This window comes from Neodiprion lecontei, chromosome 5 (assembly GCF_021901455.1).
Source record: "Neodiprion lecontei isolate iyNeoLeco1 chromosome 5, iyNeoLeco1.1, whole genome shotgun sequence".
NCBI lineage: Eukaryota > Metazoa > Arthropoda > Insecta > Hymenoptera > Diprionidae > Neodiprion > Neodiprion lecontei.
The window spans coordinates 24,958,526-24,982,097 of NC_060264.1; the positions used below are offsets into that span (position 1 = coordinate 24,958,526).

Consider the following 23,572-nt stretch of genomic DNA (forward strand, 5'->3'; position numbering starts at 1 on the left):
ACCCCTGTAGCTGCCTCCGAGGTTCTTCATTCCCCAATGCTGACTGGTACGGGTTTTTATCGTCACTCCTGGGGGATCGGGTGGAGACAGTAAGACCGACGGAGAAGACAAGCCCGTGTAGTCCATGGGGCGGGAAAACAGTGGAGCGGTTCTCTGTCGTTCTGTACATTCGACGTGTCCCCGAGGACACATAGGTAACCTGACAGCCCATCCAACGAGTCAACCTTTCCTCTTTCTTCCTCGAAGTCCCCTTCCAGCCTACGTATGTGCTGTTCCGGACTCGGCGTCTCACTTTCGTCGACTGGAACTAAAACCGTAAACTAAGGTCCGCTCTTCACACTTAAAACTCTTTCCAAAAGTTCAACTGTTGTTGGAAGAAGGAAGAAGCGAAAGAGATGGAGGGATTTTACGGCGTTCACGATGAGATCGTTTTGCTAACGGTCCCTCAAAAGTTGATCCTCACTTCTGAAAATATGGCGACGAATTCGTGTCATCTCAATGATTTAGAGCACTGCACTTTGATTTTGAATAATCAAATTTAGGAAAATTGTCATCGCCGTTGCACAGATTAACAGATATCTTTAAGAGTTTTTGGTAACGTGTTCCCATACTCATTGTTTCTATTATTCTACCAAAGACCAAGACCAATTTTGAATGTCTTATTGACAGTAAAATCAGGTGCTGAGCCATTGTTGAGCGTCATCGGAAATTTCATGCCAAGAAGACACCTAAGATACTATGTTTTCATCACCTGTGGCAATAACAGCTCACCAAAACTATCGATTGAGGTGAGACCAAAGGGTTATTCGGTTACGATACTCGTAATTAATCTTTTCACTTCCGCAATTTGTTTATCACCGTTTCTTTTTCAAAGTTTGAAACAAAGACTAGTAGGTGCCACTAACAGTGACGATTATTTACTTTCAACCGATCATGAATTTTTCAATGTTAATATCTTTCAGCACAGTTTCATGTAATGTGTCTCGCGCAGCCTTGAGAGTAAAAAAATTACACGACCTTTCAACCTATCACATGATGGAAAGTCCTGTACTAGCGTTTACGATCCCCTTCCATTAGATGCGCGACGTGTTGAAATAGAACCACCACTGTCACAACATTCAATTTCCACGCTTAGTTTAAGAACCATGTATCTTGGTAAGATGAGAGCTTGAGCTTGTACGTTCTCGAATTCACTGCTTGTTTTTACGACGATAAGCTCCCGGCTTCTAATTGCTTCGGTGGTTGTACACACCCTGCCAAAAGGCAAAAAGCTAGAACTTTCAGACCTGAAGTTCACCTTGAACAGCACGCGTCTCCCACGCGTTAAATACAAACTCCTAATACACCGAGCTTATACACGCTGCCAATGAGAAGGTCGTGCCGTTTCAATTTTCGCATGTACACAGGCCAAATAAACGTGTTTTGAAAGCAAGGTAAATAAGTATCTCGTAATCATCCCAAAATGTCACGGCGGTCTGCTTTGGCTACCGTGTGCGTAGAATTGGGCTACAAGTGAGTCTTCAGCTTCAATTCACTTCAAAACAGTGATGACTATTTTTTTTTTTTTTTTGTCTTTGTTTTTTTCTTCCTGATGCATTTACAAATCTCTGGGAAAAGATATTCATTCCCGAAACTCACATTTTTTGGTATTATTTCCTGATTTACCGAAAGTTTAATATTGCATATTACCAGTGAAATTATTGTGAGATTGGTGATTTCGGTGATAAATGTTCAATGTCTGTTCGCATCAGTGTGAAAAACTTGCTTATATTGTGTCAAGGAAGTTCACGCGGGAAATATTCGTTGATGCGTTTGTTCCATGAAGGCAAGACGATTCAGCCGTTCTCATGTCAAGCCAATGAAATTGGAATCTCTCTCTCCTGACTACAAAAGTAGGCCAATAAAAACTCGGGTACTGGGAAAGAGACGTTTACCTATAAAGGCAGAAGAAAAGCTAAATGTATAATACAAGCGGAAGGATAGAAGGAACTTGAAGATTGCGAGGGAAAAATAGCCTGTTGTATTGTTAGCTCTCCACGGTGCACTTAGGCCAGGATGACAACGAGGCTCTCAAGCGCGTTTACAATACTGTCGCCTTTTCGCAAGAAGCAGCGTTTGAGCTCCGTCCGTTCGAATCGTGAAACTATCCACTTACGGGAGGAAATTGACCCGAAAGTGAAACTGGCGAACGGAGTGTTTAGCTAATAACTTTCTCAAATAAGAGAAAATTTGGAAAAGGAAATCTGTCGTTAACAGTTGTGTAATCTGCGGTAGAATGTCTACAAAGTTACTCAAGAAGACACTTTACACAACAAGTAACGCAAACGAGCGACTCTTCGCGCTTTTCAGGACTGATCTTAAATGGCGGCGACTAATTCTGTTAGCCAACTGCTAACAGTCATGAATAAATTTATCCTCAGCTGCGTGAGGGCATCATCGGGATGCTCGAATTTTTGGAGAACGTCGCTGAAATGGTCTTCAAACGAGGTTGAAAAACATGAGGTACGTTTCGCGAGTCGAGTACGCAGGCGAGAATCTCCCGCTTAATTTCGTATCATCTGAAATTTTAATTATACTTGTCCTCCACGATCGTCAAGTTTTTATAATTTTTTTAGACACCTGCCGGAGGACAGTCACTTCTCATTTGTCAACTGGCTGCTCATTTATTCCACGTATAAGGTAACCCCGTGTAGCTCACAGTTTTTTAAACGAAATTTCAAGCAATATTCATTCTATCTTAAACAGCATGAGAACATTTAAAGCGATAGATTAAAAAATCGAATAAATAAAAAATGGCTTTCGAGCATGAAGATTATCCAAATTCTGATTAGTCATTCAAAAAAATTTTTTTGCTATATAGATTTCAGAACAAAAATCTTTGCTTCGAAGCCAAAAATCATATTCAGTAATACCGTCAAGTGCACGGGAATTTGTTTTATCAATGCGATAATTACGTGCTCTAAGTATACTGGAAAAAAATATCATCGTCGTTTACGTCTAGCATGAATGTATTGAAGAAAATTGTAACGAATAATGGAATTTCGTACGCGTACGTTGATAAAGAAGCGAAGATGGTAAAGAAATCACTTGAAGTTGATTAAAGAATAAATTTTCTTCTTAAAAAGAAATACGTAATTTTAAATTTATTCGCGTGGCGAATCGTGAAGTGTGGCAGGTTCATTATTGGGGTGTGTTTTTCATTTAAAACAGTGACAGTAATGTATGCGACGAACGTTTCGTATACCGAAATTCTTGAGGTCCTAGCCTCGCGTATCCGCCAAACGACGCATAATGGACCTAATTCATTAGAATAGTCCTTCGTTTTCGTATTATAATGAAACCGCACAATTAGAGATATGCAAAACCGAGGCTGATATCAACCGAATAAAATTCAAGATCGAGCCCGAAGTTCTTAGCTCCCCAATTCGAGGGACCGAGACTCCTGGTTCCCGGGTAATTGAAAATATTTCAGCATCGCCCACACTCCAAATAATCTGGATATTAATTACGCGAGTATAAACGATCAGCATATAAATGAGCCTACACCAGCCGATAACTCATATCGAATGTCCAGACGCTGATACAAATTATTCAAGCTTAAAATGCGTTTTCCGGGATGACCGTAAGAGTTGAAGAAAAACTTAACGAGGTATTTGTAATAGTCAAGATTGATTGTCCTACTGCAATGTATGTATTTTCACAGTGAAATTGATTGAATCATGAAATATATTAATCAGGAAAATATTTTCGAAACTTAAAGTCTCTGAGTTTTCGGACATTTCAGACGTTAATCAATTTCGATGAAATCACACGCCTCTGGGATGAACAGAGATGAAACTTTGTAGAAGACAAATTTTTACCTAGATTCGTAGATCGATACGATATTACGATTGCCATAAACCAAATTTGCCAAATATTAATCTTATTTTAAACTTATATTTATGGGAAAATATCACGAACTTAAGCCAGCAATTTGAAAAGCGAAGTTGACGGTATTATAAAAGGCACGAATAGAATGACTTCAAATAAGACGAAGAAGCCTTCTACTTAAAATTAGACAGATAGTTTCTTTAATCAATCATTCAATTGAATATCAACTTTTTACTTTCATAACTCATTTATACATTATTTGAACAATTCTTTCGTTACCTGTTAGTTAACAATATTCATTGGGAATATTCCGTAAAAAGTATACTATATTGTAACCGACTATTGCATTAATTGGAAACCTCAAGAATTACAATTTGCCTCCATTAAAATGAAAAATTTTCGTTACGTAGTGAACAAACGGCGCCGATAATCGGTCTCTGACGTCATTAGGGCATTTTTCAATAGACGGAGATAGTCCTTCTTACACATCACATCGCAACGCGTATTATTGAAATTAGTTTTTACCGTCACAAAATTTTCACCGATTTGATATAACGAGAACGAGTCGTGGACTGACTCGCGATCAAAGACTGATGAGAATCCGCACGTGTTACCGGTAATCGGATAAACCGAGCGAGGCTGAGCAGGAACTCGAACGAAAAAAGGTCTCGGTCATTTCTAGGTACATTTTCTTCATTTTCGTTTTCTTCTTTTTCGGCAAACGGGGAAATTGGTGGAAGCACCGACTCGCTCGACCCTGCGGTTTTCTACGCGGGTCACAAACTCCAACTAAACCCGCAGCGAACGAACACCATACGTTCTCTTTCTCGTTTACCCGCGTTCCACGCCGCTTCGGGGATGAAGGAAGGGGCGCAAGGATCCGGCCGGCTCATAGCGAGCGCCGAGTGGAGGTATCACCTAAAAGAAACAGTCTTCTGCACCTTTTGACCCGACATACCAGCTTTCTCTCCTATGGCCGCCTAGCCTCCGAAGAATACGGCCATAAATACCGACTACCTCTCGTTTCGGACCCGCGGAGAAGAGGATCGAAGAGGACCGCCTTACATCCGCCGAGAGATCAGACCGCGAGCGGTTTCCGGGTCGTATGTCATTTTTTCCGGAATATTTTTACTTCGGCAAATACGCTTTTATTCTGGAGATCAGTGAAAGAGCGAGGTAGTTTTACGCGTGGTTTTTTCTTCACTTCAAAGTATTTTTTTTTTTCTTTTTTTTTGTTACACATCTTGTTCGCGACAAACAACCAGCACATGATGCAATATTTCGGTAGTCGAATAGTTTTCAGGAATTTTTTACCACCAGACTCATTTCAATCACTTTATTTGAGCGGTGCTGGAGTTCAGAATTTTGAAAGACCCGGAAACGCTTGATTCCGATTTGTTTGGTGGTGAAACTTGACGTTGAGAAATCAAACTTTTATGAAAAAACAAAGTTTTGAATGGTCGGAAACCTGACGGATCAAAGTTCCGAAATGCAGGATTCCGTAAATTCAAGGTGAGATAGTGCGAAATTCCGAAAATTGAAATATACTCGAACAGCGTAGTTTACTCATGAATAATGGTTATGAAAAATCAGACAAACCGTAAATCCGAATGACCAAGATTTCAAACGTAAAATATCGAAAATCCAAAACAAAGAAATATCAAAGTAGTGAAATTTCACCCAGACAGAAATTCACAGAATTGAAAATCTTCGAGCATTCGGAATTTCGTTGGTTCAGATTTTTTCATTTTACCCTTGCGGAACTTTGCACTGTCGGAATTTTGGACCATTCGGAACTTTGATGTTACGTCAAAGTATAATTTTTTTATTTTACCTTTCATTAACAAAAAATTCGGAATTTGTTGGTTTCGAAAGTGCTTAAATTCGGAATTTTAATCCCGTCTCACTTTATTTATATCAGAGGACTCCCCTAATTTTAGTGTTTCCTACTTTGATCGTTGTGAATAAGGATACGTTCGGAAACTCTAATCATTCGAAAAACAAGAATAATCCGATTTATAATATGGTTCACCGTCAATTTTGGACGACAAGAGTTATAAAAATGAAAAATCAGTAGTGAATTTGAATAGAGAAAAGTTGATATCCGTAAAAAAGAAATCGTCTCGCTTCTAGAGGATGTCTTTATTTTGTATTTCCTTTTATGGCACATGAAATTTGGCAGTTCGCGACGAAAAATTTCAACAGAAGAAATTTTAACCTAAATGTACAGAAAATTCCAAGTTCCCATTATGTTATATTAGATTAATAACGTAGAGTGACGTCAAGAAACTGGAACGATGTAAAAAGACAATGCGATTGCAGATGTCGGCGAAGATTTCTTTCTCCATTTTCTTATCTTAAAGTACCAACTCGTGTTACGCAATCACATTCAGGTGCCTCGTTAACTGTCGTAATTCTCCGTTCAAGAATAATTGTCTCGGCAGAATTGAAAAGTGAAGGAACGAAAGCTTCGATATATAGATGCAGTCGCCTCGCAGTGGATAGATTTCTTCATCCATTCATTTATTTACTAATTTCCCACGAGAGAGAAGTTTCGATTTTCACATTGCGAGCTCTTCATTTTCCATTAATCTTTATCGCCTCTTCAGCATAAATTTTCTTATCTTTTTTCTTGAGTTAAAATTAGATGAAACTCTGAAAGAATTGAACAAACGAATATACACCGACTGCTATATTTTTAATGTATTCAAAACGATCGAAACAGTGCTCGATAAGTTATTCATAGAGTGAAATTAGCCGGATAATTGCTTTATTTTTTCAACTTAGTTAGGGAATTTTTCACTTTTCGTAATTTTGTGCTACGTATATTTACTGAGTCAGTACAATCGAAGCTAGGAATTGATTTTTTCTTCAAATATTGCAACTTTAATTGAAAATAATTCAAAAGTTTAGTAAAATTGTGATTCTGATCTGTGCATGGATTGAATTTTCGGAATTGTGGTCTGAAAGGTGTTTCAAACATACCTGGACGTGTTTGATTTGAACAGAATTATAATTTGTAACCGCCTGAACCGTCTGAAAGTTCGGTAGGAAAGTAAATTCTTGATTATATTACGTGAAAAAAATTAAACGATTTTTAGTCCATATTTTAAGGTCACGGGAATTGTTTCAATGATATTAAAATTCAATGAATTGTCTTCACCACTTTTTTCCGTACCTACGAAAAATACAGAGAAAAATGCAGTGGCTCTATTTTCGAGACGTATAAGATATAAAAATTGACCCCGTAACCCGAACGTGAAGGAAGAAAATTGTTCAATGCGACGACCGATGTGGAGCAGACAGATAAAAATGAGGAAAGTGATTAAAATAACAACTCTCGTTTAAATATCCCGGCGTGGATCGATTATGCGGCTATACGTCGCATTGTGCGAGTCGAGACTCGAAACCGGAGGGACAACCGCATTTTGAAAGTATGAAAACGGCAGACGGGCGGGTTATCGGCGAACCTGGCGGCTCGTGTAATTGAATGGCTTTTAATTAAAAGTTCGGTTTCTTCGTTTTATCGCTCCCTTCCCTTTCCATCGTTCCCTCCGGTTCTGCACGCGGTGATATTGCGTGTCCGTACCACGCGATAACGAATCGGCCGGTAAAAGACAAAAGGCAGAAGACGAGAGAGGAGCGAGAAGCGAGGAGAGAAGAGAGAAGAGAGAGGAGGAACGAGAATGGAGGACCAATTCGCACCCTGTCGCCAACTCTAATCGCGAGGATAGACCTTGCGCCTGGCATCGGGCAGGTTCGCTGAAAAAAGTTGGAAATAAAGTAATTTGCTTCTTGTTCGCTGGCGAGGCTGCCGGGAAAAAGTTACCGATGAGAATTAGCCTCCGCGCCAATATATCGAGGCCTGCTATGTTGTTTTTTTTTGTTACTTTTTTTGTTTTTTTTTTGTTTTTCTAACCTATAGCAAAACATTTCGTTCGAAGGTAAAAATTGTGCGTCCTGCACAGTCACCGTAACTTGGCTGTGGAAACACATTTTGAGAAAAAAGACCCATCGATTTTGAAGGCTAATCAGTGAAGGGAGGGGCTGGATTGTGATCGTTCAATTACGAATTGTAGATTACAAATATAGTTTTGAATAGTTTAGAATTGAGACTTAAGGGATGGGGTTGAAATTCCAAATTTGAAAAATTCCGAAAGCGCTAAATTCAATTGTATTTAATAAACAATTTTTACAATCTACTGAAAGCGTAATCGGCTTTTATGTGATATACTCGTACTTCTGTAATCGCAATTTGAAATGGTTTCAAATAATAGGGAAGAATTGGAAAATTCTTCAATATCAAAATGGCAACAAAAAAAAAGAAGCATCTTTCCATCTTATGCTTTCCGTTTTTCATCCACGGTCAACATATGTAAAAGACGTTTATCAATATATGTATAGCAATATGAAACATCCCATTATGTACACAGGATGGCGGAGTAAACACCAATAATTGCATAGGATCCGGATATCTTCTGTATAAATATCCGCCTTATCTATCAGATATCGAATGTTCTTTTCTAATTAGATTAAGCGTTTTTGAAGAGATAATTGAAAAATTGTTAAATTAATCTCAGTCAACTGATTATCAATGTTTTTTTTTTTTTTTTTTTTTTATATCGAAGTACTTATAAGACTTGTTATAAACGTTGAAAGTATTGTATCGTAAGGAACTTTCATTTTTCTACATCTTCACATACCGAGCTTTGTTCATTCGGAATGCAGGCTGTTCTGAAAATACTTTTTCAGATAAAAGAGCGTCTGGTTTGGAATGAAGTTTCATGAAAACAGTTATTCTACCGGTTGATTTATGAAAAATCTCGATTTCCGTACACCGATCATTCGTTGCTTCAAAATTCGCATCTTAAAAATGTCGGGCTTTCATCAGCCGACTTTTTACGCTTTCTGGTTTTTGACCCCCGTCCGACGATCGCGAAAATGTTGAAAAACAGCGAAAGCACAATGAGAAAAATTTCATTTGTCATAGTAACTAGAAAAATTGAGTAAAACAGGTATCGTTAGAAAAATTGTTTGAAACTTGAAATTTCTCTCAGTGTAACAAACACCACATCTCGCTGGTACTGCGATACGAATCGCGACAAGAGAATATCCTCCGCGGTTATGATAAGAGGACAGTTACAGCCTAGCCGATGCGGAGGGTGGTGGTGCAGCTGGTTTCGAGTCCCGCGGCGTAGCCGGCGAGACAAGGTTTCGGCTGGTAAGCCGGGCGATCTGCGCTGGCGCGTTGCGTGGGCGGATGGATGGACGTGGGGTTGGAACCCGGCCCCTTTCCCCGAGGCCTCAGTCACCGGGTCGACCTGCAAGCAGCGGGTCTACCGCGCCTATAAAACTGCATCGCATATACGCGGACGTGGAATTTTTTTTCAGCCACCGCTATTCGCATCCCCTCGAGCCATTCCACGCCGTGAGTGAAAACTGCTAATCCCCCGTCTCGAGCCGCCTGGTCAGTAAGATCGTCGATCGCGAATCGGTCCCCGATCATGATACTGTTTACATCCCACCATCTGGCCATAATCGCAGCCCCCGCACCTTTTGACGCTCTCGAAGAGAGCGTGGCGGCTCGATGAATCGAGATCTGTGACTTTTGGACGAATTTTCACTACGGGAAAATTCCACGCCTGCGGTTATGTGAATTCATTGTGAAACTGATCGAGGCTCTTTCTTCGCAACGATGAGAAGACCGTTTTGCTGCGAGGATTGGTGAAGGGATTGTTTTTCGTTTGCTTATTACTGTGCGCGCGTGTTTGTGCTTTTGTGTTGGTTTCTTCTTCTTCTTCTTCTTCTTTTTATTTTACCACCGCCATCGGGGTGGGTTTGATGGTTTGTTGTGAAAATACGTGCGGGAACCGCGCGGCCAGCCGCTGTTGTGTTTAATTACGCTGTGCAGATACTTGGACGAGTTGTGCGGAGTCATTCTGCAGTCAGTCGGTCGGTTGTGTTAGTCGTTCCCTAGATTCGGGATTATGCGGGGACAACATTGTGCCACAGTGTCGGTATAGTGACGTTAATTAGGCTTTCGGGTAAATTAATCACGCTCTTTTTCAACCCGAGGATGTCGATCGATGAAGTATAATTAAAACACTATTATTCCCTTCCCCTATATTATTCATATTGCGTCAACCCTGCGACCCCGAAAGCAAAGGACCATGGATATTTATTGGAAACGCTAATTCTGAGGTTAGTATACTCTACGTACGCTCTATACGTCATACGATGTACGCATCAATCTACTTTGCCACGTTACACGCTAATATCCTGTAGAGTACCCTGAAATCTCATGCAATTTGCTAACAAATTTACGGACGCGATCAAGCCTGCAGCTTTTGGCGTCGATGCGCGGTTCATTGGATTAGGAGCAGTGCTTTCAATGCGTACAGTAACGTTCGTTGATAGGTTTCCAGTGGCTTAAAATTTTTTTTGGAATCAAAACTGGTACGAGTCTGTTTTCTAACCGAATTTCATGTCCCAATGACCGGTGACGAAAGTGACAGGAGAAACAAACGATACGTTGATCATTAAAACGTGAACACGTTAAATTTCTCTATAAAGAAAATTCGTTTCAGGTTCGGTTGAAAGAAAATAGTGAGTCACAAATAGCGAGTAGCACAATTTTCGCATTCTTCCTCGAGTGAAATAGAAACAGAGACCCAAAAAGAGACATCCGTTTATGATTGTGCGAAATGTTTTTAACCACATTTCTGAATTTTTTTTTCTTTTTGAATTCTTGTTCCTCTCATCCTTTTTAGCGTTTCGCGCGTTCTCTTTTCCGAAAGTGAAACGGGGACATGAAAGTATGTGCGTGGAGCAAGCCCAGGGGCTTTTAAAATAATTTCTCTCTATCCGCGTTCCATCCTAGCGACTCGCATCACTACTTTATGTACACACAACACGACTGTTTCTGCACTTAACAGTCATACACTTGAAAAACCGCCGTGCAAACGGATGTAAAATCCATCGTGCCAGGTGTTACTTCGCATCCGTTTCCGGGAAGAAGAAACAAGGAGATGAAATTCCGTCTATTGATTGGAAAGTTTGCTCATTCCGACTTTTTGAGATTCTTGAGATATTCAATGAGGATTTTCGCCTCGTGTAACGATAGCCGGCGGCATGGTAATTTGTTCTTGAAAGAATTGGACTCTCGGTGATATTAAGGAACATGCGATGACTCGATCATTCGAGCCATGATCGGTAATTATGATCAATCCGTTGTGGACAAGTGTCCGATCAGTGAGGAGATTGTTACAGAGTCCAATGTCTATCAACGCTGGGTTAATCAACAGACTATCATAGAGCCGAGAATAGTGTTTTTAGGACTTATTATTGATCGTTATTGCGCAGAGTGTGGAAGAGATTGAATTATCACAGGAACTATTCTTTAAAATAAACTTTATTTTGCGAACTATTGGAAGATTGAAGAATTTCATCATTTTTCAGATGGCGCGCGCACTGAACTAAATCGACTATTATCCAGACCGCATTTTACTGGATCTGATGACGGTCGTCTTGTTGAAAAGTATTCGGTTTAAATAAAGAGAAGAACAACGAAACGTACTTAGCAAATTACGTCCGGGATATTCGGAATATCAAAGTCGAATTTTCAAGCTGGGACAATTTTTGACATCCAGAAGTTACGGATTCATGAATATTGCTGAATTTTACCTCAAATTGGCGGTGCGCGTCCGGCTGTCAGATTTGTTCGCGTATTCCCTCGAGATGGAAGAATTGGCGACAGGTTGATGCGAGTTTCCATTATTACCATACCGTTTCACCTTTTTTTACCTTCCGTATTTTTATTATTCGCGTACCTCACGCTGTCACCGCGAAGCGATAGGCGGAGAGACTATTGATTTCTGATTTTCTGGCAATTAGGTGAGCATCGAAACGCGATCGTTCTCGGCAATGGGTTGCTGTCAGGCAAGCTGTTGCTTCAAATGATACGCGGCATATTAAAGATTCCGGCTTTGTGAGGCGAACAAAGGCGTCGGGGGTTTCGTTTTTCCGATTTTCTTTGCCATCATTGTTGTTATTTTTAATTCTCTTTTCTGTTCCTCTCGTACTCGCTTCTGCCCAGCGATTCGACTGCTTCCTTATCTCGATCATTGTGAGATCCGATTGCCGATGCTTTTCGCTGGCTCGCTGATCGACCGAACGGAAGATACTTAAACTCCAAAGACTAATTGTCTCGGCGAACAATATGACGCGGCGTTACGTATCGGCTGTATATCGATCCAGAAAACGTCGAATAATGGAGAAGCGAAAACGGGAAAGAGACGCGAGCGAAATAAGAAAATAGAAAGGCTGAAAAAGAAACGACCGTATCGACTCCTCTTGCACACCCGGCCATCGAATCGATTTCATGCCCAGCTCGAGTCACAAAGACACCTCTTCACCATCGCAGGGTAATTTCTCATTCCTCAGGTGAGTCGTGAGGGAGACAAAACTCGATGGTTGTCGTCTCGTTAGACGAACCAACGCAATCGTGTATTCCCTAGGATTTGTTGTTTTCTTTTTCAACGTCCAGGATCGAATCGCTCTGATCAAGGCACCTATGAGGGTACCTAGGAGAAAAGCAACGAGGTCAGAGGGTGAAAAATTGGATACAGAGAAGAAAGGGAAGACGAACCAAAAGTAGAAGAAACACAGTTACTCCAGTTCCACTTGATACTCAACTTCGCATCAAATGGCATGGAAACAAGCACATTTGTCAACTGAGAAACGCGTGACGCGGAGTTCGTGGTTTACGCAGCTACTCGAACGCGACGTCGTTTCTTCTCGTGCTTTTTATCCGCCAGCAGGCGAGGAACACGGAAGCACGATTTTTCATCCTCGGTCGTTGGGTTGACCACATGCCGGTGAATCGGATCTGTCTCAAATTTCTCCACGATTCCAATTGTCCCGGGCAATTTCACTTCCGCGCATTCTCTTCTTTGAGGTGTCTGTTCGCAAGCACTCGCCTCGGGCAGAACTGGAGCTTCTGGTTGTCGAATCGACGCGTGTGTAATTGACATCGACATCCTGTACCTTCCACTGAGATCCCACCGTGTACCGATCCTCGTTTGATACTAAATTTATGAAATTAATCCGGGTTGAGAACAATCCCCCGCGTCATCGTTGTTCGCGACGCTCTTTCGTGACAAATATTTGGTGTAAACAAGGCACTAAGCTCCAGCGAGATGGCCGTTCGATCCTCGAGCATTATACCAGCTTAAGATCTTTTCTCGTGATTCTAGCGATACGTGTATCGGCCCTTGTAGTAACGAACCTTCGAGCGAGACTTGATCGAAAGTAAGACTCTTTGATGCCGCGCACATAACAGAGGGATCAGTTATGGCCGAACCCTGTGTATGGACGCTAATAGGGTCGCCGATTCCACTCCGAACCATCCTCCACTCAGGACTGACAGGGATATTAGTTATCTACCGTCAATCTTGGCCGGACAATCCCTACCGAAAACAAACCGGAGTGTTTTGATTGAAAACACCGTAATGAGAGGAAGAGGAGGAAAAGCGGTGAAAGAGAGAGTGTACATATATATATACATATTATATATATATATCAGTGAATAAAGTGCAGAGTTGGCTTGCCAACGTGCTCAACTACCCGTAACATCAAAGTGTACGCCTCAAATATTTACCCAGTAGTGCAAATAATAATACACCCATGCATACGCAAAGTACGATGACTCGCACGCGGAAAGCTTTCACCTTCGATAATGGAGTTGATCATGTATTGGCGTTAAAATGATCATTGGACGCGATTTTGGCCTCCGCGTACCTTCTTGGTTCGCCCGATGATTCCAGCCAGATGATCAGGAAGGCTGGAGATGGCCGGAAAGAGCGATAAGGAACGAGGGTTGAAACAGTCTGCGAAGGAACGCGAGGGTAAGAGAAGAAAAAGTTAGTGGAAAGTGAAGCGAGGAGACGTGCAGCCGGCGTAGATGCCTGTTAGGAGATAACTTTACCGGTGTATTGAAAAATAATGAAGAGCCACCCCCCCGGGTTTGCCTCCACCCTGTTTTTACCCGGGATATCGAACCTCCGCGTTACGTTTCTCCCACCCCTTTTTCTCTTTCACTCTCGCCCTCTCTTTCTCTCTCTCTCTCTCTCTCTCTTTCTCTCTATGTCTCTTATCTCCCCGTCTCTCCAAGCAATATCTGCGTAACGTGGCTGCGTGTTGATGACAACTGGGTAATTACTTTTCAAGTAGCACACGTGCAAATGAACAACGCACAACGGGCAAAATCGCTCCTCGTGATTCTCTGTCGATATTATTCCTCCAACCCTGTGATTTCCATGCAATACGCATCTTCTGCCTCTGACCGGTGCAATTACTTTTTGTACTCACAACTACCGTGGAATATATTTTCAGCAATTTACAATTAAATCCCGCCACTCGGTCAGTGCCGGTACATTAAACTAGGATGTTGATTATTTTTCACCGTTCGTTCGTTCGTTCGACTGCCGTTCAACAGACATTTGATCACAAATTGGATGAGGAAATTGTCCGCATCGTCAGGCAGTGGAAACCGCACCTCTGATAAATGTTAGTCATATTTTTCCCGACGCATTCATTTTGTCGCGATTGAAGAATATTATGCTTACGATATTTACAGATTTTTAGGATAATTTTGTTCATCAGGTATTCAATACACTGAAATCGAAACAATTTCAATACCGTCGATGGGTTTTTCACACGCAAAAAAAGTGGTACACTTGACCTAAATTATTGGAAAATACTTCCGTATGGTTTGGTGATTCGTGACGGATATGAGAATTGGTTTTGGATGTAAGTGACGTGATTCTACGAGGGGACGGAAAAAAATCTTTGAAACAGGTGTCGAGGTCTCACAAACGGATGAACGCGTTGCCGATTTCTTTGTCAACAAAAGCTCGTCATTGTGAGAAAAGTTTCAGATGAGTTTCTTAAAAACAGGATATGCGAGTCAGTAGGAATTCAAGTTAAAAAGCGACTGACATTCGTATGCACACCGTACTCTCCACACAAAATTACCCTTCCACTTCAATTACTCGAGTAAAATTAATTTTGTGCGTGGTATGAGGGTAAAAGGAAATTAAAAAAATTCTTCGCATACCAACTCAACACCAGGTTTAATTTTCATTCTGGGTGAGAACAGCCTGTATGAGCGTACGTATAGTCGTACTAACATGCAGCTAGCCGAATTTCTATAATCCTGAATTATAATAGAAAAGCATTTCGCGAAGCTCAATAATTCAGTTATACCTACGTAGTAGTTTTCCCACGAAATATTCCACCAAATGCGTATTTATTTCAGGGCACCTTCTACAAAGTAGACCGATTCGTTTCTCGTTTCTTGTACCTACTAACGACATACCGAATTCAACGACGTTTTTCGCCTCCCAATCGTATTACGTTTAGCCATTTAGGCCACGTTACTACAATTCGTAAACCGATTTGAACGTGAAAATAAAAAAGATTACATTGCGAACGTGTATATAATTACAGGAATCAAACGGTCTATTCCGGAGAAGATTTGCTTCGACCGAGTTCAAGCTGAACGCATACCTGGATAGGTATCTACTTCCTTTGAAGAGCAAGAAGGACGTTGAACAAGTGATCTTAGTAAAGATTTCTCGAGTTTATGTAAAGGATAGACTGGTAGTTGAAAGACTGTCGGATTGAAGGAATCAAGGCGAACATGTCGGACCAGACTTGCGGCGCTACGTCAATAAATCACCTGTATTATTGAACGTGTATTTCAGTTTGACACACGGCTCGAGGTGGTCCGGCTATGATACGTTATAAGTCACAGCTGGTAGCAGGTTCAGGCGACGTTCCCCTGTAGCTAAGCTTAACTCGGCGCGGGTAATAGTGCCATTAACCGGTTCTGTATCTTAGCAACGAACCTGCGAGGTCCCCTTTATTGCAAGCTATGATTGATATTGTAAAGTATATATGCCCCACGCCTGCATCGCGCGTCTATTATATGTCTCAGAGGCGAAACTCAATGCGCGCTAAGGACTCGCGGTGTGTCCTGTGAGGGAAGACCAGTCCTCGCCCCTGGCCATGGATGTCCTCGAGGGTTTGGAGTCCTCGCGCTTTATACCGAACCTCCGAGAAGGTTGACCCTCGAGGTCCCTTCTCTCCACAACTTTACCAACTCTCTGTACCTAAGTTACGAGGTACGTCGCTCAATAAAGAATGTAATATAAAAGTTTTTGTGCTTTTCGCTTCTTTCTCTCTGGCGTTCTCGGATGGTCATTCCGTCGCTATATCAAGTGGGATTTAAGTGTTTCCCAAATCACTCCGGTTTACAAAAGCATATTGTGTGTGTAAAAATGGGGGTGGAACTTTAGCTGAAATGCGGTTCACATGTTGAAATAGAAGAAAAATGTTTTTTTTTTCTTAGTATGAAGGAAATTAAAACAAGACGCAATAAATAATTGAAAACTGGAATATCTTTGAAATGTTTGTAACGAACCAATACGAAATTATCGTTATTCCTGAACGTGAGACGTTAAAGTCATCAGATAATCAACTACATTATCGAACCTGTTTAGCGACTCAATCTACACGAAGGCAAAGGACTTGAATGTATAGTGATTCTAAAGGGCGCGGAGAAAACCATTCAAAGATTTGCTCGATTATGTAATTAACGACTGTTTGTTCAGTCGACTAATAAATTAAAGCCGACTGGTGTCATACTTAACATTGTCTGGGTGAGGATTGTTCTCGATCTTTGTTGGTCACCTTCAGGGTCTACCTTTTGTGTGTCTTTGATCAGGAACCGAATGTTCTCTTCTGAATCCGTTTCGACTATCTAAAGAGAGCTTTTCTCAATCAGGTTGAGCATTCACCGGACGATTCGAGTCAAAGGCGGATTTCAAAATTGATTTAAACTGTCCCACAAGTATCCATCGTATTATTCGTTCGAGACACCAAATGCAATATATACATCGATTTTTATCCATAAAGAATTCAATATTCTTCTACTAGCTACCATTTACAAATGTGACTTATCGCCTCTTGCCATCCATAATATCCCATAGATTGCAGTAACCTTAAAATAGATGTGGAACGGCGGTAAACTGTACGCACTTTTGTTCGGATGAGCGTGGGCGTAAAAAGGTCGTCTGTAAGAATTTGGTGGGTGATGGTGTCGGTGCGTATAGGGGAAGGGCTGCTTGGGGCTTATACGTGTATTGACCGTTGTGATTTATAGGGAAGCGATGATCGGCTGGAGAATAACTCCTCCGGCAAAAGTTGCCCGACACGAAAGACAATTCCTGTTCCCACCGTTACCGACGTTTCACAATATTTTATTCATTCATTTATTCATTTCCGTCTACTCTTGTCCCGCAATCAGTAGCGTTTTCTGTGAAATTACTCATATCATTTTTTTTTTTTCTTTTCCCCCACCTCCTGCACAAATTGGTCTGACAATAACTTTTCTCTACACCACCAATGAAGTTTCAAGCCAACGAAAGTGGAGAAAATAAAAATTAATTATAAACAAACGTACATTGTGCTAAGCTAAATCAAATCTCGTTAGGGAAATATTTCCTTTCAAACTCTAACGATCGTTTAATCAGTGAAATCATTGTTAATATAAACAGCTATGACTGATTGCAATGAAATGTAGGAAGTGAATTCGTTAAAAAAAGACAAAATCAAATGTAGCCTTGATTTAGAATGAATGTGCATTTGGCCAGGGAGATGCGAGCAAATCAATTTCAAAAACATCAGAAATTCGATTGATAAAGTTGGAGAGGCAAAAAAAGTCAGTAAGAAACACAGAATATTTGGCACGGAGATCTTGTGATCCGTACTCAAATCCCGATAAAGAACTTTTTTCTATTGGTAATTTGTTGTTCTTCGTTTCGTTCTCAGTGAAAGTGTTTGATTTTTTTTCTAAATTGATTGATTCGTTTCTTCTAAGCTAATTATACGTACCTATTTTTACTATGACCTCGAAATTTGTGTTCAATTACAAGGAATTCACAGGTATCACAGAAATGAATTGAAAAATGGAAAAGGTTTCAGTCAGGTTTTAGAAATCGAGAAGTGAGTGATGGTTAGGTTAGGTTAGGTTGGAAATAAATTGAAAAATGGCAAAGATCGTGGTCAGGTGTTAAAAATCGAGAAACGAACGAAGGTTAGGCCAGGATAGGTTCAGTTAGGTTATTTAAGACCCAGGTATTATCAGTCAAGAAGTGATCGATAGTTAAGGAGAAATCGTTCCTTGCATGTAAGTAAAACAAAGATGACGAAAGATCGAATTTCTCGATTGAACAGTACGCCTCTGGAAGCTGCATATACCGGACATGCATCCCTCCTCGATCATGCGATTAGATCCAATTGAAATCACGAAAAATGAAAACAGCCTGCTACCAGCAGGTAAAAATATCGTAACCCTTTGGTATCGCCGCTGACCGAAAAATTTTTATCGACGAAAAAATAGTCTTTATTCATTTGATCCTTGGAGGCTCGTTTTATGCGAATGCTTTGTCGTCGTTCCGAGATCGGGAATGATTCATATTTCGGGAAGACAGGAAGACCATGAGAAAAAAAGAGAGTGAACTAGAAGGAGACAGAGGCTTGATGAAAGAGGGGATGAGGAGAAAGGAGCATCCGCGAGGTGTCCTTCGTCCCGGTAAAGCTCCACCGGGCAGGCAGGGAAAAAGGCGCGAGCGTCTCTTTGCCCGGCTAGAAATCTTCCTCCCCCCTCGGTAATGTTTTCCTCCGGCTTCTATTCCCGTCTCTATGCCACAAGTTCAGCCGCATCGCGTTCACTCCTCGTGTATATGCCTTTTATCTCCTGGAGGACCCGGAGACCGCCCGGGGATATGGACCTTGCAGCTTATAAGGCATCATTTGATTACCTCTTTTCCCCCTTCCCTGCACAGTGTATCCACCCGCTCAAAACGATATTACTTGGCATTCACGTCCCGAAGGCACGGAGCTGGATGTTATTTGACGAGTTGCTCGACGTCCTTGGATCCCGGTTCTTTCTCTACCCTTGTAACTACAAACCTTTGTACACGCCTAGTAGGTACCCGCCTGGCTTTTGTTACCACGGCTTCGGGCAATTATTTATCACTTCCGTATCCGCTTTAGATCCGAGATTTGCTCTGCACGAGGGAAATGGAGAATATAAATTTCTCACCGCTTGGCGCCTGGATCTATATGTATACACACCCACACACACATATATATACTTATATACCAACGCGTGTGCTAAAGGATTCGGTATTCGAACCAACTCTCGACGTCACTCGTTGGCACTGCTTCGCTTTCCTCGAATTTTTATTTATGTCCGTAGCAAAAATGTCATACGAATTTTTTTTTCTTCACTTCCCTGTTGTTGCCCCTTGTGATTTATAATGATTTGGTGCCCTTTCAATTCCAACCTGACTAAAATTGATTTCAAACTGGTTCTGCTATATCAATGTGAAATCATTGTCGTTGGAAAATTTTTTCTATCGATAAAGTTTCAACAATTTTTTATACCGGTGGTGAAACGAGCATCTTCTCAAAAATCGTTGAGAGAGCGAACCAAAATCCAGAAACTGTAAGATTGTGTAACTTTGAAACAGGATACAGAAGATCAGTTTAAAATTTCACGGCCTGACGGTTCAATTAATTAAAATTCCAACTACGAACGTGCGTTCAATTGCCATGTTTGTAATATCACTTCGTAACAAAAACTTGATTCTGAAGTACAGATCCTCTGATACGACCTGATTATAACGTGGATGAGCTATCACCTATGAATTCCGTCATCAAGTGAGGGTCATTAATTCCGATCAGTTGTTTTTATACCATGGCCATGACGGAGAATGGAAGCCCGGTCAGAAGCTGGAGCTAGTCGAATTAGCCGAGGGTTACCTGGATTGACGGTGGCCATGCATCGAACAGAATTGATGGATTGGGGCTTCCGATAAATCCACAATATATGGCTCGCAGCAAGGACCGCAAAGCTTTCAGTCGTTTAGGATATGATGCGGCTCGAGTTTGTAGCTAATGGGATTCAGATATTGCCTTGCAATCCTTCAGTTCTTTTTTTTTGTTTTTTTTTTGTGTTTTTTTTTTTTTTACCATTCCGAAGAGCGATATCGGGGAAAATCGTAAGGGTGAAAGACTGGATAACAATTAATCCGGAATCGACTACACGTGGAAATGTTCAAAAGCTCGTTTGAAATATCGCAGTCGACTGGCCATTAGGGACGTTAATGACTTTTTGAAATCAGCATGCTGCCGGGCGTAATCATTAAAGTAGGTCCTTCTACCAGGACGAAGGGTATACCTTGCGTAATTATGTAATTACCATCGTCAAAAATTCAAACAATACCTCGCCGCAGCGGCGCAACGGCAACCATAATTGCCCCCTTAATTGCACTCGCGGGAAACAATACCTCGGATGAGAATTTTTCATGTGTTATAGGTTCACGCTGCCTGTGCATACGTATTCGATGAACGTTGTCGCGGAAAGTTTGTCCTGCCGCATCGCACGATTACCGAGAGTCGAAAGGCGAGACGAACCGTTTTGCAAAGAAATATTTTATATGTAATTCGTTTCGCAGGCTGACATCGAGGTTTTGAATTTATAATCCTTGGGGAGACGCTCAAGTCTGGCTGCCAAAATGCATCGCTTAAAATTCACTAGCGACTAAACACTCCTCGAAGTATCCAGCTGATATACCTCGGTATAAGTAAGGCTCTGCCAAGGCAGCCAAGAAAGTTGGCTATTAACTCCTCCAGCTCCTTTAGAGTTCTCTAGCTCGTTTGTGCTGCAAATGCTGCAGCAGTATTTCATTTACTTACTCCTCGTGCAAACACATTAGGCCGTATAACTGCCCTCGGTAGCTTCCAGGAACTGTTGCAGGAATATGCTTTATAACGAGAGAGAGAGAGAGAGCGAGAGAGAGCGGACCTTTAATAAGCTCTTAAATTAATTCCCGCTACCGAATTATTACCAAGTCACGATAATCTCAACGGGAATATTTCAGGTAACTGGACGGAAATTTCACGTGATGTTCCCAATGGAAAATTACGTCTTAACTCCCTTCTTGGACCAATATCTGATCGTTCTGGATCCTCGTTGTTCGCAACATAATAGAATCAGCAATCGTTCACGTCAGGCACGCTTTTTTTTTTTTTTTCTTTTACTCACAATCAGCGTGTTTTATTTTTGAATATCTCGAGAGATTTTCCAACGTGAAATACAATTCTGTTTTTATCGAAACACGATTTTCATAGATATTGTAGTCTGTACCATTAATTTATGAAAATTGTAACACTCCTTTTAACAAACGATTAGGTACATGGTTGAGCATTTATTGAACGAGCTAACTCTGTTAGTCTGCTTCACAGTCACAGAATTTAAAGCATGTCGTGATGATTCCAAATTTGAATCATAACACTCAATAACTTGTACATACGAGGTCCACGCCAACTCGATGCACGATTTTCCTTCACCATTTTCGATTTGGTTTATAATTTTTCTACGATTTTTCCGACTCTAAATAACACTCTTGAATTATTCCAGATCCAATAGAAATGAATAATTACCGTTAAGAATATCAAATAAAGGAGATTTAGGAATTTTTATTCCTTCTGAAATTAGTCAAATATACATGAAAAAAAAAAAAAATGCCCTTCACTCACGTATTTGTCTAAAATGATCGTCTTTGATTAAAGAATTTTAGAGAATTTTTTCGATATTTTCAAAAATATCGTTCCGTTTTGACTTTTGAAAATTTGTAAAAAAAACAATGGTTGGCGAAAAAAAAATCCGAAATAATCCAGAGTGCTATTGATGCTGATTCTGAACGAAATAAAAAAATCGTGATGGAAAATCATTTCTTGCGTTAACGTGGAATACCTCATACATGTGTGTTTGCGAATGGCGATCTTTGGGATCGCTGCCAGACATGTATATATGTAATATATTATATATATATATATATATATATATATATATATATATATATATAACACATCCCCTGTTTCCGAATTTTACGATGAAAAAATGGCGGTTCCTTGGCAACTTTGTGATTAGCTGTTACCGAAGGTTTTTAGGGCTAATTAGTTCGGTCGTAGAAGTTTGCAAAAGTCCGATAAGACATTTAGGTCGGTCGTTTAATAATAATTCTCTGACATGCCGGTCACGAGTCGCCGGGAAACTTAAAGCTGTTAAGCCAGAACTAATTGAAGTGTTGTTAAGGGTGCGAGAGCCATGCTGATGTAACTCGGCATCAGGTATCATAGAGATTCCCCGACAGCATTTCACTAAATCCTCCGTTATGTATCTCGCATTATAATGACACTAACTCCTCGCTGCCTGCAGTGAACGGAATCATTAATAAACCTTGGTAGAATTTTTTATTCCCCCAAATTAAGCTTGGACTTTCAGCCGAAAGTTTCCGCGCAGAATCTGCGTCTTCGTTTTGACCCAATTCTCACTGAACAATTTTTGTTTTTTGTCGAAATATTGTATATTCTTATACTTCAATTTCACTTCTCTGCCTAACCGCAAACCAGAAAAGCAATTGTCATTTTAAAGCGATTCAAAGTTCTCCATGATGATATTTCAGATTGGCTAACTAAACAAATCTCATCAGTTGGAATGGTCAAAATTCTGATTGATCTATTTTCAGAACGAACAACACTCCGGATAGTTGAATTGATGAACAGTTGAAATAACGAGTGGTTCTCATTTTCGAAAGGCTCTGACCGTAAAATCTCATTCAGTGCATCGAAAAAATTTCTAGTCAGTGGTCAGCGTTATTTCATAATTTTAATAATTCGGTAAGGTTCTTATTATTTGAAGTTTGGAAATGAGATTTGAGAAAGCAGAGCTCTGCTTTTTCCTCCCAGTCAAATTTATATTTCAACAAGTCATCAGAGGTCTTTTTCAAGCGTCCCATTTTCGGTAAAGAGGCAAATCAGCGTTGGAATCATTGCTTTGATCAGTCTTGATTTAACCAAACGACCATTAGACGAGAGTAAGCTAAGCAGTGTGGTGGTGGGTAGAGATCAGTCACAAATATCTTTGCTCATTTATAATCCGCTCAAATTCAGTTCCAATTACAAATAACCAGTTGAAAATCAAAATGTGTGAATGGTGGCAAGATAGAATTAATTCACGTCTTAAAAGAGCTAAATCAATGCAGCCGAGCTTGGTCAAAGTTCAAATTTTCGCGCCGAGTGGCGTCTTATCGTTAGATAGAAACACATCTGATTCAGATGTTGACAAGCCGGCTGCGGTCACCGATTCATTCGTGCGTCGCGACTCGCGCAGAGAGTGTCGAGAAGTTCTCCATTTATATATCGTGTGTACACATCGTCATGAAGTGAATTTTGTGCAGCGTATAGTGAACGTGGATAAGTCGAAGTGCGAGAGTCGAACAAGGATGAGCAATTCGGATAACAAACGTACACTGAGAGAAATTTTTAGTTCCGGTTACCGCTCGGTCCTTAACCATTTTAATTTCTTACCAAAATCGAAAAATATAGTTCTGGGTAGAAAATGAAAATTAGTTTTCTAGCTGTTACCGGAAAGTCTAGCATCCGTTACTATTCTTTCTCGTTACGATCACCGCTGCTATATTTTCTTCCAACTGTTGTGGAAATTTAATGCTTATATCGTGCAACAATAAATTCACGTTCAAGCCTTATTTAACTAAAAACGTAGAGT

At 40.7% G+C, this 23,572-nt stretch overlaps 1 protein-coding gene across 1 annotated transcript in view; it reads left to right on the forward strand.

Annotated features, from left to right (window-relative positions):
* The first annotated feature begins 9,196 nt into the window (after positions 1 to 9,196).
* The window catches only part of LOC107218672 (semaphorin-2A), a 282,104-nt gene continuing 267,728 nt past the window's right edge, over positions 9,197 to 23,572 (forward strand). The window contains exon 1 of the mRNA XM_046739750.1: positions 9,197 to 10,071. The gene's annotated coding sequence lies outside the window, so the exon portion shown is untranslated. The remainder of the gene's footprint in view (positions 10,072 to 23,572) is intronic.